Source organism: Eulemur rufifrons, chromosome 10, assembly GCF_041146395.1.
Source record: "Eulemur rufifrons isolate Redbay chromosome 10, OSU_ERuf_1, whole genome shotgun sequence".
Classification (NCBI taxonomy): domain Eukaryota; kingdom Metazoa; phylum Chordata; class Mammalia; order Primates; family Lemuridae; genus Eulemur; species Eulemur rufifrons.
The window spans coordinates 26165462-26180472 of NC_090992.1; the positions used below are offsets into that span (position 1 = coordinate 26165462).

Sequence of the window (15011 nt, forward strand, 5' to 3'; positions counted from 1 at the left end):
TAATCCCAAGTGTTTTAAAGTCACAAAATTCAAAATCATTTGAACCCAATCAATGATTCTCCCCAAAAGAGATTCTTATCCTACAAAATTCTTTAAACGAAAGTAGGTGTACAAGGATGATCATTGCAGTGGTATTTGTAAGAGACATTTACATCAATAGGGGAATAGTTGATTGCACTGTGTTATGTCAATACACTGGCGCAGCTAAAAAGAATTAGGCAGTTTCATCACTAATCTTTTTTTTCTAATTTGGCAAATCCTTATGAAGTGCATATGATGTGCCAGGTATTTTTGAGCTGGAACCATAGACGTGGACCAAATAGACACATCCCCGACCCCATGGAACTTCTAGTTGATCTCACAGAAAGGAGGATTCATGTCCATTCATTCATTCGGTGAACATTTATTGGTATCTGCTCTGTGCCAGACACTGTTCTAGTCTCCAGAAATATAGTGGTGAATGAAGCAGTCACAATCCTTGCTCTCATGTAGCTTATATTACTTGTCAGAACAGAGTGCTATATTGTTAAGTCAAAAGAAAAAAAAGTTCTATATTGATATATATAATTGATGATAATTTTTTTTGCCCTAAAAAATATGGAGGAATATACCCAAATTAATATGGTTACCCCATGGAGACAAATAATAGAGAGAGACTTTCATTTTTTCCTTTTACCTGCTTCTGCTATAGTTTGAATTATATTTTCTCCATTTTCTTTTGTAATGAAAAAATTAAACTTAAGCATTACAGCAATGTTTTTCTGCCCACCCTCCTCATCACAGAAAGAAATGAAGACATTGGATGGGTTAAGTTCACAAGGTCAAAGTCAAGGTCAGCAGTATGGTGTAGCTATCACTTAGGACTAGAACCCTGGTTTTCTGGATGGGATCCACTCTACATCAAGTATTTGGACCGGGGAAGATGGCACAGAAAGACAAAAGTGAGAGAGTTACTACAAAGGGCCCAGAAGATGGCAAGTGGTAACTCAGAGAATTAAAAACAATACTATAAGGCCAGGTGTGGCTCACTCCTATAATCCTAGCACTCTGGGAGGCCGAGGCGGGCGGATGGTTTGAGCTGAGAAGTTCGAGACCAGCCTGAGCAAGAGTAAGACCCTGTCTCTACCAAAAAAAAAAAAAAAATAGAAACAAATTATCTGGATAACTAAAAATATATAGAAAAAATTAGCCGAGCATGGTGGCGCATGCCTATAGTCCCAGCTACTTGGGACGCTGAGGCAGGAGGATCGCTTGAGCCCAGGAGTTTGAGGTTGCTGTGAGCCAAGCTGATGCCATGGCACTCTAGCCTGGACAACACAGTGAGACTCTGTTCCCCCCCCCCCAAAAAAAAACCAAAAAAAAAAACAATACTATAAGATTGAATGTGTGGTTTGCTCTTAGAAGTGCCTTAGGATTTTTCTTCCAGAGCTGCCAACAGAGAGCCCTCAGGCTCTGAAAAGAGAGGGGGATCCCTGATCTTCTCTTTAGACTGAAAAAAGTAAAGTTTTACCATGTTTTGTCTATCACTTCTTCTATTAATAGATTTAGAGTTCCCAAGGTAGAAATTCCAAGCAGTTCAATCTCTCACTGATTCAGATAACATCAAGTCAATTTATATGAACATAAATTGTTTTTTTCCCTTTTATTAAATATCATAAGAGAATGTATTTATGGAATTAACGTATTGCTTTTTTAAACAGATATAATTTACATACCAAAAATGCATTCCTGTTAAGCATACACTTTGAATTTGACAAAGGTATACACGTATGTAAATATCACCCAAGCAAGATATAAAACATTTCCACCATCCAGATGGTCCTCATGCCTACTCCCATGATGATTTACTGATTTACAAAATTAAGGTGAACACAATTTTGTCACTAGATTTCGATTGAAAAAGTCGGGATGCTTCTGGAGATAAGTAGAAATGCCCAAAGGCAATCATTTTAAAGATTTTCTATCATCCTTTTCTGGGACTCAGGTGGGAAGTGGGGAAAAGGTGAGGGACAGCTGGCTGCGGGGTTCTCAAGCTTGAGAAGGTTTGGGTTTCGATCACTTTTCAGTGGAAAAACAGTGCAAGGGAGCTGTATGAGTCAGAAATGTCAGTTTCAGGCTTCTAGATCCTCTGTTTCTTTTTCTCAGCCATAGAGACGGTGGTGGTAAAGGTTATTCCAAAGTCACTCATTCAATCACAATGGTGAATCTCTTTTGTAAATTCTTGAATTTCTTCTGCTTACGGCATGACTCTTTTTCCAAAGAGAGAAGTGGGATTTACAAAAAAAAAGTTTGAGAAGGGTTTAATTTAACTACTTATTTCAATGTTAGACAACATTGGATGATCTCTATTAAGAAAAGAAGGAAATACTAGATTTCTCCATGTATTCCCATCTACCTACCAGCCTTTTTTGTTGTTGTTACATGTGATTTTATTATTACTATTATTATTGTTGTTGTTTTTAGCATAAACAACAGACATTTATTTTCTTACAGTTCTAGAGGCTGGAAATCCGAGATCAAGGTGCCAGCAGGGTTGGTTTCTGGTAAGACCTCTCTCCTCACCGTGCAGATGACAGATGTCACTGTCTCACTCTGTCCTCACATGGCCTTTGCTGTGTGTGTACATAAAGTGGGAGAGAGAGCTCTGGTGTCACCTCTTCTTGAAAGGATACAAATCCTATTGGATTAGAACCTCACCCTTAGGACCTCATTTAAACTTAATTACCTCCAAACACAGTCATAATAGATGTTAGAGCTTCATCCGATAAATTTGGGTAGTGGGATACAATTCAGGCTATAACAGATTGAAAGGATTTTTTTTTTAAAAAAAGGTTATTTAAGCTATTCATACGTGGTAGTGATGGTGGGACATCTGTTTAAATGTGCACATTATTTTACTATAATAATTGTTTTGTGGGTGAGTCACCTTTGGGAAAGACTTTATTATAACTTTCTGTTCTATACTTAAACAATCTGCTTCATGTTGATAAGTTGTCATTTCTATATTTTGTATTTGTTGCAATTTCTATATTTTATATTCGTACTCTTTCATTTGTTTTAAACCTTGTTCATGTAAAATAGAAATATTTTACACTCCAATTCAGTGTTTTATCTTCTTTGGGTCAGTTATGAAGTATCCAAATATCTGTCTATCTGTGTCTCATCTGTTTTTGATTTTATTATCCACAGTTTTACTTGTCATCACCGCTCAATTGCGCGCTGGATTTAGTTCTGTGTTAGCGTAGGTAGGAAAGTGAGATTGAGCAGAGGAAGTATGAAGAGGCCGTGTAAACAAACGGGGTGCCGAGGAAGAAAATGCCCTGCAAGATGAGGGTAGCCCCAAGTGTCACAGAATGTGAGCGTGAGAAAAGGGGAGCATGAGCAGAGAAAATACGAAAGCAAGCAACTTAAATGGGATGCTGAGTAAGAGAACGTACTGGAACAATAACAAAGATAAGGGGAAACACAACTGTCACAAAAAGCATGACAGAAACAACACAGGACACGTTATATGTTATGGTTTGCACCCCACCCACCCCACTGTGGGCTTTGGACACCACCACACATCCGGGCCTAACCATAAGGTGAACCCCCACCCCCACCCACAGCAGGAAGGAAACAACATCCCCATTGGTCAAGGAAAAAAGGAGAAGAGACAATGTCAGGAAGGAGGAGAGACCAGACGAGAGTGAAAGGGATGATGGTGCAGAGACCCCAGTGCCTCTGTCCGCTGGGACATGTGCCCACTCCTACCCCTTCTGGGTCATGCTATCGCTTGCTGATTAGAAACCGGAAGAGACCCCAGGGCCACAGTCCGCTCGGACGTGTACCCACTCTTAAGCCCCTTTAAGAGTGAACTTTCCTCTGGCGGGAGGATCACTCAAGGTCAGGAGTTTGAGACCACCCTGAGCAAGAGCGAGACCCCGTCTCTACTAAAAATAGAAAGAAATAATTTGGACAGCTAAACATCTATATAGAAAAAAATTAGCCGGGCATGGTGGCTCATGCCTGTAGTCCCAGCTACTCGGGAGGCTGAGGTGGGAGGATTGCTTGAGCCCAGGAGTTTGAGGTTGCTGTGAGCTAGGCTGACGCCACGGCACTCACTCTAGCCTGGGCAACAGAGTGAGACTCTGTCTCAAAAAAAAAAAATTAAAAAATAAAAAAAAAAAAGAAAAAAAAATTAAAAAATAAGAGTGAACTTTCACTTTAATAAACTTTGTCACTTGCTGCGTCCAAACTGTCCCTTGCTTTCATTCTTCCATTGCGAGAAGACGAGGACTTCAGCAGCCGGTAACACTTGTTCAGAAAACACTTAAGTGAAAAGTAACAACTGTATAGATGTACGGAAGGTTGTTTCACACATTTTTCTTCTAATAATACAGGTTTCTTGGTTCATGTCTTCATCCCCAAGTTCACTACTAGAGATTAGCAAGAATCTCTTGACTACAGGGTTGACTAAATCTGAGGTTGAAGTAAGGAGCTGGCAGTGAGGGGACTTTAAAACCTGCCAGATGCCCAGGCCTCAGTGACATCCCCCAATTTTTTATTGTTTTCTCCGACATCCCTCTTACTCCAACAATCTTCCTGTTACATAAGTAGCAGTTAAACAGCTTGTAATCACCACGGGAGAAAAGAGTTATCTGAATTAAGAGAAATTCAGGTAAAAACTAAGAAATGTGACATTTATTCTAGCTGCCTTATTTCAAGCGAATGTGTTTACAAGGGACGCTTGGGCGAGACGGCCCAAACTGAAGCCAGTGGCCTTACAGTATGATGGCACTCTATAAGAATCTCTATTTATGTGGAAGACACACATCTTGTTGGATTGCTTGCTTCCTTTATTGTTTTTTTTTTTTTATTTCAGCTTATTATGCGGGTACAAAAGTTCAGGTTATGTATATTGCCCATGTACCGCCCATCCCCCCGAGTCAGAGCTTCAAGCGTGTCCATTCCCCAGACAGTGTGCATTGCACTCATCATGTAGGTGTATATACCCCCATCCCCTCGCCCCACCCGCATCTCCCCGAGTCTTTATTGTTGTTTTTTAACTTTTTATCTTGAAATGATTTGAGACCGACAGCAATATTGCAACAATAGTACACAGAGTTCCTGTATTCACCATTTCCTCTAGTGTCAACAGCTAACACAACCATGGTACGTTTGTCAAAACTGAGAAACTACCATTGGTGCTGGACTGTTAACTAAACTACAGAAGTTACTTGGATTCCTGCTGTTAGTTTTGGAAATTTAAAATTAAACCCTTTTAGAAGAATTCAGTAGAATTTAAGTTGAAGCTGGAATTCCCCATTCTCTGTCTTCCCCATGAAACCAACCCCCCAGGAGCAATTAGAGTTGTTTTTTGGTTTATCCTTCTAGATCAGCGCTGCCCAGTACAAATACAGTGGGAGTGGCATGTATAATTTTGAATTTTCAACTAGACATTAAAAAAAGTAAAAAGAAACAGGTGAAATCAATTTTAAGAATACACCCTCCCCTCCCCTCCTCTCCTCTCCCCTCCCCTCTCCTCCTCTCCCCTCCCCTCAAAAAAAAAAGAATACATTTATACATTTATTTAATTCCATACATCTAAAGAGTTGTCATTTCAACATGGATAAATATAAAAATCATTAACCAGAGAGTTTACATTCTTTTATTCATTGTAAGTCTTAAAAATTCAGTGTGTATTTTACATGTATAGCACATCTCAATTCGTTTTTATTTGTATAAATGTATAGGGTACAAGGGTAATTTTGTTACACGGATATATGGTGCAGTGGTGACGTCAAGGCTTTTAGTGTGTTCATCATCCAAATAATGTACATGGTACCCATTAAGTAATTTCTCATCCTTCGCCCCCTCTCATTTCCCCACCCTTCCCAGTCTCCATGGTCTGTCATTCCACACTCTGCCACATGTTAAGTGCTTAATAGCCACATGTAGATGGTGGTATTAGCATAGTTCTGAGGGGTAGCAGAGGCGGAAGAAGTGGAACAGGTGGCAGGGAGGCAGGAGAGGCAGGCACACTCAGTGTAACTTTTATCGAAAAAAATTTGCATATAAAAGGACCCATGCAGTTCAAAGTCAGTTGTTGAAAGGTCAACTGTAATGACCTGTTGTATTTTCTACTTTGTAGAAGAACATGAGCTTCATAGTACAGCCCTTGTATGTTTATTAAAGCATTATTTCATCATCTTCCGTCCTTCTAGATGCTTGGTGATGTTCAAGTTGCTTTCTTTTCTGTCTTCCTGGGATAAATAAAAGGATGATTGTACTAAGGTTGTGAAAAATATGTCATGTGAATATAGAAGCATTTCCACTTTTGTAAGAATGCAGCTTTGGGACTTTTTTTTTTGTTAAAACATTTTGAATACATTATGTAAACAGTACATTGGTACATTCTTGTTGTAAAATGCTCAAATGATACATAAATGTATAGCCTCAAACTGACACGCCCTCCTGTGTCAGCCTGCTTCCCTATCAGATAGGATATTCAGAATAGTTTGCTGGGTCCTTTCCCATGACTTTCCCATAGAGATGCAGATGCGTATATATGTACATATGTTGTCATTTCATTGTGCTGTTTTTGCAAAATGGGTTCCTATGAAATAAGTGGTTGTGGGAATTTTTTAAATTTAATATTTCTTGGAAATATTTCCATGTTAGAGTGTCCCAATAAAATGTTGACATTTTAATTAATGTATATCGTTAATAAACAGAGTCAAGACTTTTGAAAGCCACAATGCCCACCACCAGCACAATGTCTGGACATGGGTTTTGACAGAACTCGGAGCACATTTTACATAGTTGCTACCAGCACAGGCAGCTCCACTTGGTGTCCAGGTTCCGTGGTGGTCTTTGTTTGGGAGTGTAGAGAGTCCTTTCAAAAATTTCCCTAATCTAGGCCGGGCGCGGTGGCTCACGCCTGTAATCCTAGCACTCTGGGAGGCCGAGGCAGGTGGATTGCTCGAGGTCAGGAGTTCGAGACCAGCCTGAGCAAGAGCAAGACCCTGTCTCTACTAAAAATAGAAAGAAATTAGCTGGCCAACTAAAATATATATAGAAAAAAATTAGCCGGGCATGGTGGCGCACGCCTGTAGTCCCAGCTACTCGGGAGGATGAGGCAGGAGGATCCCTTAAGCCCAGGAGTTTGAGGTTGCTGTGAGCTAGGCTGACGCCACGGCACTCACTGTAGCCTGGGCAACAGAGTGAGACTCTGTCTCAAAAAAAAAAAAAAAAAAAATTTCCCTAATCTTCCTAGAACAGAAGGGGCTTAATGAAAAACAAACAAACAAAACTTCCCCAATTATGTCTGGTAAGAGCCGAATGCTATTAAATCTCTTTGACCCACCTATCTTCCCAAAAATGAAGGTGGAAGAAATTTCTCCATTCATGCAATGCTTATGCAGCAGGGGACACAGGTTAAAAGACAAAGTTTTAATCCCAAAACAGATCTGTGCTGTTGTCTTCAAGGTCTTTAAGCAGACAAAGCACATGGTTTGGGTTCTAGGGGTAGGAAGGCCCCATTGTCTCATAATTCCAAGGGAAATACTATGCTTTACACGGGGTAGGGTCCTGTAGCCTTGTGAACACAACCTGGTCACATCCAGTTTCCTAACACCCTTTTCATACACGGCTTCAAAAGCCCCATTAAAAAGTGGGCAAAAGACACGAACAGAAGTTTTCAAAAGAAGATAGACAAATGGCCAATAAACATATGAAAAAATGCTCAACATCATTAATCAGGGAAATGCAAATTAAAACCACGGTGAAATATCACCTTGCCCCAGTCAGAATGGCTTTTATTAAAAAGTCCAAAAGCAATAGATACTGGTGTGGATGCAGAGAGAAAGGAACACTCATACACTGTTGGTGGGAGTGCAAACTAGTACAACCTCTATGGAAAATAGTATGGAGATTCCTCAAAGAACTAAAAATAGACTTACCATTTGATCCAGCAATCCCACTACTGGATATTTACCCAAAGGAAAAGAAGTCATTTTATCAAAAATACACCTGCACTTAAATGTTTATTGCAGCACAATTCACAATTGCAAAGATGTGGAATCAACCCAAGTGCTCAATTCATGAGTGGATTAACAAAGTGTGGTGTGTGTATACTATGGAATACTACACAGCCATGAAGAAAGATGAATTAAGGCTGTTTGCAACAATTTGAATGGAACCATAGACCATTATGGTAAGTGAAGTATCTAAAGAATGGAAAAACAAACACCACATGTACTTGCTATTAAACTGGAACTAGCCAATGAGCACACATGTGCACAGAGGGAAGTAAAACTCAGTGGAAATCAAACACGGGGGAGGGCGGGATGGGCAAAAACCTACCTAATAGGTATAGTGAACACTATCTGGGGGATGGGCACACTTGTAATCCTGATTCAAGTGTAACAAAATTGATCCATGTAACCAAAAACATTTGTACCCCTGTAATATTTTGAAATTAAAAAAGGAAGCACTGGCAGTCTTAATCGACACATTATTAGCAGCTGAAAGGTGTATATAAATTACACTGGGGCACAGCTTAGCTCTACTTCAGTTTTCAATTAGCAATTATCACGCCTTGGATAAACCTCATTGGCTACGCTACTGCCACTCCGCAAAGCTAGTTTTTAAAGATAACAACTTGTTTTCCTAAACTTTCAAGGGCAGAGACTATAGATTTGTTTTATTTGCTTAGAATGTTCCATTCTTAGCATGGGAGACTCAATAAATATTTATTGAAATAATGTTCGTTGCATGGCAAGAGCAGCGGACTAAGAGTAGTTAAACCCAGCTTTCACTTCTTCCTCAGCACCCCCCCCCCCCCGCCCCCATGACTTCGGTGGGTCCCGCACTCAATTCCTCTTTTTGGATCTCAGTTCATTCATCTATAAATTGATGACGTTTGCCCCACGTAGCTTAAGGTCCCTTTACGAATTAGCAATCTTAAAGTCTGTATGATTTTTCAGGCATGGAGTCTGACTTAAAATCAAGATTTTTGCTGAATCTTTAAAAATAGCCCAGCAGAAAACAAGTACTCCTTCAGCCCACTAACAGCGACCTGTTTTTCAAGTTATAATCTGTTCAAATTAGTAAATGCATCAAATCTAGCTAAAAGATTGGCCAGCTGGAGAAATCTTATTTTCAAACCTACTTCCCACTGTTCTTATGGAAAGGTGTGGCAAAGAGATAGAGAATGGAATTTTGGGAGAAAGTCGTCTTTACATATAAACACCTGTGGCGATAGAGTTACAGACACACCTGGCAGGGGAAGGGAGCCCTGTAAAAGAGGAGCTGGAAAACCGCCTCTTTACTCTCTGGTGAGTACAGTCCTCTGCAAGCCTGTGCCAAAGAGAAAACCAGGACATTGCTGCTTGGACTTTCTCGGTATTAAATGGGATATAAGGACAATGATGATTGAGCCGATAGAAATTAGGGGAGGCCGGGCGCGGTGGCTCATGCCTGTAATCCTAGCACTCTGGGAGGCCGAGGAGGGTGGATTGTTTGAGCTCAGGAGTTCGAGACCAGCCTGAGCAAGAGTGAGACCCCCGTCTCTACTAAAAAAATAAAAAGAAATTAGCTGAACAACTAAAAATATATAGAAAAAATTAGCTGGGCGTGGTGGGACATGCCTGTAGTCCCAGCTACTTGGGAGGCTGAGGCAGGAGGATCGCTTGAGCTCAGGAGTTTGAGGTTGCTGTGAGCTAGGCTGATGCCACGGCACTCACTCTAGCCTGGGCAACAGAGTGAGACTCTGTCTCAAAAGAAAAGAAAAGAAATTAGGGGAAATTTACACATAATGGAGTTCTTTGGATTTCTTGGGAGATAGATTCTCATTTAAATGGAATCATGGACATATACCCTGAGCTATTTAAGCTTTCCTGGCCAAGTTCACGGTGAAAAAAAAATAAGGGAGGAAAAAAAAAACCTACAGAAAATTGTGTGGTACATTTGTGTTAAGCCATATTTCTTTAGGCTGGCTTGAAGCTGACTTTAGGTTCAACACATACTTTGGCTGAGCCTAGCTTCATCTGAAAGGTGGGTATTATATAATAATATGGAAATGAAAATATGTGTGTTGAGGGCAAGGCTAAATTAGCACTTTTATGATTAGTAAAAATATTTACAAAAAATAAGTCATGTAAAGTATAATGTTCAGTAAAAACAGGAGCTGGGCATCAGCTTCTGAGGTTTGAAGGTTTGGGAGTAATCTCTTCTGTGTTAGAAATGACCAAACTTCCAATGGGTACAAATGGCTTAGTTTGGTTGGAGTTTTGGGAGGCTTGGAGTGGAAGGGTGTGGCCTGCCTGGGAAGGTAGGCAGCTCTTAGAGTCTGGACTTTGCCTTGCAGGCATCGGTAAGCCATTGAATGCTTTTAAGATGGTAGAGATATTTAAAGAAATACCTAAGAAGATTAAAAAGTTATCTGTTGATGTAGATTCTCCCCACCCCATAGCCTGGAGAACAACATCAACCTCTTGAACTTGGTCTCCTTTTCATGACCTCCCACTTCCAGTGACACCCGCAGGCTGACAGATGGCTGTGCATCCATCCCTGGTCTATTCGCTCTCCCAAAGCTCTCAAATCCCCCAAACTTCTTCCCCATCTTCACCGTCAGCTTTTAACTGAGTTTCCTACTTCACTGAGGAAGCAATCAACCCCAAGCTTCCCCCAGACACACAGACTCACCTAGCCTGGTTGTGTCTAAAGTGAATCTTCCAATGGGGGACTGGATCCCAAGCCTCCATTGCTCCAGCAAGCTTTCCCTTTCCTCAGTCAATTTTTTTCCTCCTGCTGATCCTCTCCAGATCATGCAAACATGCTGTTAATTTTACCATTTAAAACTAACTTTTCAGCCCGGCGCAGTGGCTCACACCTGTAATCGTAGCACTCTAGGAGGTCAAGGTGGCAGGATCGCTGCTTGAGCCCAGGAGTTTGAGGTTGCTGTGAGCTATGATGATGCCACTGCACTCCACCCAGGGCGACAGAGCAAGACCGTCTCAAAATACAAACAAAGAAACAACATTTCCCTTGACCCTACTCCTCAACCCGCCTCTATTTTTGCTCTCCTTTTTGCAAAACTTCTTGAAAGCATTCCAGGTTTCCAGTTATCTCCTTTTTTTCCTTGTAAATTTCTTACTGAAGTATAAAATCCTAAGATCACTAATGATCTCCAGGTTGCTCAGTCCTATGACAAGTCTCATCCTTTGCCAAAACCCAGAATATTTCCTCCAAAACCTGTGGTGCATGCAGCTTTCCCCATCTGGGTTGGTTGGTGTAAGGTTTTTTGGATTGGCCAGTGCCAGAGAAAGGAAGACGAGCAGAGTTGAAATGGATAAGTAAAGTGGCTTTATTGGAGCGCTCCTGAGTGAGGGTAACGGGTCCCAAGAGAGGGGGGCCGGCAAGGTTCTCAGGCCCGGGGGTGGGGGGAGTGGGGGGGGTGGACGGAGAGGCCTGAGAAGTCACATCACCCAGAAGTCTGAGTGGGTTTATATATGTATTTTAGGGCTAGGGGGTAGGGGTTTCTTTGGCGGAAAGATTTATGGCGGGGAGAGTAAGGAATTTTCCGTTGCAGTTTTAGGGCAGGTGTGGAGAAATAGGAGGGGCTGGTGGTATAGGTGGACTCCAGGAACCATGACGGACTCCAGGAGCCGAGACCCTTGTCAGGGTAACCATCCAGGTGTGGTTATTCTTTTAACTCAGCTGGGCCTAGCAGGCATTGTTCTCGGCAGGTCTCGTGGGCTTTTTCTTTTTTTTTATTAGGGAGGGCAGGGGTGCCCGCCACCAGCCTTACAGTTGGCACCTCCAGTCCTTGCAGTTGCTCAGCCCTGAGTCCCGGGGAGTCATCTCTAGGCTCCTCCTCCTGCTCTCCTGAGAGTGCAGGAAACCGTGTGTGCTCCACCTGCTTAACACACAGAGCCTTAGCGCCCCCACTGCCACCCCTGCCCTTCTGGATAGTTTCCTGACAGGTCTCTGCTTCTCAGCCTAGCAGCTGCAGCAACTCTTCTTGAAGTCGGGGAGCTTGTCACCCCGTGTCCCTGCAGTGGCTTTCTCTCACTTGGAGTGAAACCCTACGTCCTCAAAAAATGGCTGGTAGGTGCCATACATCTGTCCTGTCCCCTGGCCTCTCTGTGCTCCCTGTCCCTCACTCTGATCCAGTCTCACTGGCTTCTCCCCTGCTCTGGAACACACCAGGCCCCTCCGGCCTTGGGGCCTTTGCCCTTCTGTCTCTATTCCTGCAAAGCTCTTTCTGGCTTGGCAAATCCTTGTTCTTTGTCTTTGCTCAGATATCACCTTCTCAGTGAACCTAGTAGACACTCTGTGTAAACCTGGCCACCTTACTAAAAATTGCAACCCTTTAAGGCGAGAAGATGAATTGTAAAAAAAAAGAAAAAAAAAAATTGCAACCCAGCCCTGCACTCCCAAGCTCCTTTACCTTGCTCTGCGTATTCCTTTTCTTTTTTCCATTAGTACCCATCACCTTGTAACATGCTGATAAAGTATATCTTTGTTAGTTTCTAAACATTTGTATATTTGTGGTTTTTTGGTTTTTTTTTCTCTTTTTTTTTTTTTTTTTTTTTGATACAAAGTCTTGCTCAATTGCCCAGGCTAGAGTGCTGCAGTGTCAGCCTAGCTCACAGCAACCTCAAACTCCTGGGCTCAAGCGATTCTCCTGCCTCAGCGTCCCAGAGTGCTAGAACTATAGGTGTGAGCCACTGCGCCGGGCCAAAATTTGTATATTTGTATTCTAGTTAAATATAAACTGCATGAAGCCAGGGATCTTTGGGCCATTGATGTATTCCAAATGTATAGGATTATGCCCAACATATTACAGATAGTAAATTTTGTTAAATGAGTACATTTTTTGGTATTATATTTTTATATATGTTCTATGTGAAACATGGGTACCTTGTGATTTTTATATCTATCTTTATGATTTCAAAATGTTATGAGCATCGTATTACTTTTAATTAAATCAGTAGCAAGTGAAGGAAAATAACTAGCTTAGGCAGGGGGCAGGGCAGGCAGGGGAGAGTAGGAAGACAGGAGACAGTTCTGGAAGGAATAGCAGAAGTCTGGGTTATGGACAGGCCTGATATAAAGTAGTGGGGATAAGAGGGGCCTGACAAACACGATGGGATGGGGTGGGCCTGATTTGGGTGAATCCCTAGTTGTGGAAGGAGGGGAGGAAGATCTCGCTCTGGTGAAAGCATGGGGAGCACCAGCAGGTGAGCTGTTCTGTGGGAGGCTGGAGCTGGAGGAATGCGCTGGAGATGGCAGGCAAGTGGTAGCTGCGGGAAACAACAGTGAATTAATTCATTTTTGGAATTCACTGCATGTTAATCCTGCTTTGCACAGATGAAGCTTGCTAAGAAGCTGCTGGAAATTCAGGTTTGGTGCCCAAATACTGTCACCTCGTTGAGCCTTACCCTGCAACTGGGGTATATCCTTCAAGTGGTCCAAAGGTGACCCTAAAGAGTAGTAATTCATGCCTCTGGTGGTGGCTCACGCCTGTAATCCTTGCACTTTGGGAGGCTGAGGCAGGAGGATCACTTGAGCCTAGGAGTTTGAGGTTGCAGTGAGCTATGGTGACACCATTGCACTCTAGCCTGGGCGACAGAGGGAGACCTCTCTCTCTCTCTTTCTCTCTCTCTCTCTCTATATATAAAAGAGTAGTGATTCATGAAGGTTGTATTCTTTCAGACACAGTGGAGTCTCATGGGAGATGGGCTTGTGTTAGAAAATTCAGTCCTATGGAATTATACAGTTACTTAGCCTCTCAGAGTCCTCATTCTACATCCCTGTCTAGGCTCTTGCTCTTTATTTCCACCACTTAAACCACCCACTACCCCTCCCCCAATTCTTCTCCAACTGTTAACCTTACAAGTCACTTTTTTAGAGATTTCTTCCTGTCCCCCTCCCCCTCACCCTGTCAAAATGGTGTCTCCTCATGCCTCCCATGCCTTTGTTCTTCCATCTGTTTATCTATTCTATCAATACTTAAATTGCCTTAAAGGCGTTTACAGGCTAGAGTTGCGTGCTGTCCAACAAGGTAGCCATGTGTACCAATTGAAATCTTAATTAAAATCAAATTAAATTTAAAAGTTAAAAATCCCCCAGCGGTACTAGCCTCATTTCCAGTGCTCAGATAGTCACATGTGGCCAGAGGCTGTTGTGCCGCCCGGCGTCCCCTGCAGAATAACAACTCATCATCAGAGAAAGTTCTGTCGGGCAGCACCATACGGGAGCGAAGGGAGACAGATACCGCGCACATCACACACGCAGATAAACATATCAAGGGAAGTGAGGTAATTGTGCTGCCTAGAGAATTAAGATAGGGTGATAATAAAGAGAGGGACTGGCTGGCTACTTCAGATTGAGGGACCAGAGAAGTGTATGGGCGGGGACATTTAAGGAGGGATCAAAATAAAAAGGGAAAATGGTATAGGGGGGAAAGGAATAGGGAGCTGGACAGAGAACACAGCCAGGGGAAAGGCCCCAAGGTCAAGGTAAATTGGAAAGAAAACTTGAGTGGCTGGGGCTGGGTGGGCAGGCGAGCGGGTGGTAGGAGAAAAAGTTACACGTAGGTAGAGGGGCCAGATCACCAGGGCTTTGTAAATCTAAGGAGTCGGATTTTTTTTTTTTTTTTTTTCTGAGAGCTATGGGAGATTTGTAATTGGGGGAGTGACATGGTCAGATTATATATTGACCATTTATCTCATTCTGCCTGATTTTATTAGTTAGTTGCTTATTTAACTGTTTCTGCCCAATTGTACAATCCTGGATTTTTTTTTTTTTTTTGCATCCTTAGTATATTGAGTCAGGCCTCATTAGCCTCAATATGTTAGTAATAACTGGTAGAATCAGCTAAATGGAAAAAAGTCTTTATCATTGACTGGGCTTTGGCCCAGTCTGAGTATAATAAAAACTAGTCATAAAATATTTTGCCTCCCAAATAAATAAAGCATGATTTAATTCAGTGTGAGCCATTTGAGAATTTATCTCCCCAC

The 15011-nt window shown here is 42.1% G+C and overlaps 1 pseudogene; it reads right to left on the reverse strand.

Annotated features, from left to right (window-relative positions):
- Window positions 1-8495: 8495 nt before the first annotated feature.
- Window positions 8496-8625, reverse strand: LOC138393328 (U4 spliceosomal RNA; annotated as a pseudogene).
- Window positions 8626-15011: the final 6386 nt, after the last annotated feature.